The following is a 1,988-nucleotide window of genomic DNA, read 5'->3' on the forward strand; positions in this document are numbered from 1 at the left end:
TTTTTAAAAGGAGATGTATCCTTGGGAAACTTAGCCTTAAATTTCACCTATTTGGAAATAAAACTAATCCTCTACTTCATAAAAAAAATGTTCTTGTGCCACATGTAACAGTTTCGATGGGCTGTTCTATGGTTTTAATGAAACAGTAGTTAGCCAGGGCTGAGCGGAAGAATCTTAACTGGTGCAGATGAACTGTGATAGAGCAGCGGTGTCATGAGATGAGAGCAGCTGCTGCCCATGCCGAGATCTCTCAGGTGGTTCTAGAATAGCAGCAGCCTTGCTGGAAGGGCYGTGGGTGGAGGCGAGAGCTGAACTGGAGAATCTCTTCTCCTGTGACTATCTGAGAGGAGGGGGCAGCGCAGATGATGCGGCTAGTTTGAAAGAGGCATAAATAGTGATGCGGAAAGATGGATTTACCACCCAGCTGCTTTGAAGGGTACAGATAGTAAGAGGCARTTTCATCGGAAAACATTGACTATTTTATACTGTCTGATGCTTCATGGAGACACGGAGTATAAACATAACACGGTGTAGGCAGAGATGAAAACTAGCCGAGGCTCCTCAGTATCCGCGGAGTTTCTAGGAGCAGGAATCTAGAAGCAGTTGGGGAAAAAGAAGTAATTGTTTAAGGAATAACTCGAAGGTTATTCCTTACATGAAGCCTGGGTAAGGAATACACATGAATCGTGTATATTTTCTTACCTTGTTAAATTATGACCACATAAACCACAATTATTTCTCTAGAACTGCATACCTGTGCCTTATTGTTATGCACGGAGCTCTAAAGGAGCAGTGCATTTTCCCGTTTCCCTGTCGGACAGTGTTGCTAACTCATTCAGTGGGATAGTATTTGGCGCTGCTGGGGAAGCTTAGCTCTTGAAAAAAGCTAAAACTTGCAGTAGTCAAAAAAGGATAGTGTGAACTGCAGAAGGAATAAGAATACTTCYGCTACTGTAAATAAGGATGAGTGTTCAGACTGGAAATTCAGATTTTTTTTCCAAGTTTTCTACTACTGACAGCAGCATTTTCACATATAGAAACTTGTACAGCATAGTACATAGTACTGTGTGTGGCAAATGATACACACAAAAAGGCAATTCACATAAACTTCTATAAAGTTTTTTAAACGGGTACAGGGACAAGGTAAGTTATCCCTCGCATAATATGAGGAGGAGAAATGCTTCTTGTATCCTTGGGAATAGTAACTGTGCAACTGTTTTTAAAATTAGGTTAACAAGATAGATGATCTAAACTGGAAAGGAAACAGGAAAAGAAAATATCCAGTGCCAGAGAAATTGCTACAAGTTTATTGGATATGAGATTTTCTAACAAGGTTTCTCTTCTGAGTTGTGAGTTATTGCTCATTGTAGAAGATACAGGAGAAATAAAGCCGAGATCGAAGGACGTGTTTCACCTGGGCTGAACTTGATGCGAACAGGTATTGAGAGCCCAGCCAAACACGCCACAGGCACATGCAYTTTTGTGCTCTCCAGATCAAGGGGTTTGTCTTTATCTGAATGCTTAATATTTTCTCTGAAACAGATGCCAGGTAATAAAATAACTGGAGAGGATGAAGGATAATAATRTTTTGTTTCAGTTTTGCTGAATGCTGCGTGAGAGACTGTCTGCATCACGACTATGGAATGAGTTGCTACACAAGAGCCAGGAATTAGCACTGCTCCGAGCTGTGGGTTATTTTATTATCATGATTATTGTTATTATTTTGTATGATGGCAGGAGCTAGGAGCAGACAGATTCAGTCGCGGGGGCCTAACAGACATGCAGGTGCTGGACCTTTAGCAGCGTCTCTTGCTTTGTGGCAACAGAACCAGCAGAGGTTTCGGACATGGCTCCAGAGGTTCCAGATTGAAGGAGGGCCTGGGAGTGAAGGGCCCGGTGCCCTCCGTCCGTGGTGGTTGGAGTTCTGTGTTCCACATGGAACTGGGGAAGGTGAGGGAACTCTCTCCGCACGGTAAGTTTTTGAAGAC

This window comes from Nothoprocta perdicaria, unplaced genomic scaffold (assembly GCF_003342845.1).
Source record: "Nothoprocta perdicaria isolate Ctin4 unplaced genomic scaffold, notPer1 scaffold_5, whole genome shotgun sequence".
Lineage (NCBI taxonomy): Eukaryota > Metazoa > Chordata > Aves > Tinamiformes > Tinamidae > Nothoprocta > Nothoprocta perdicaria.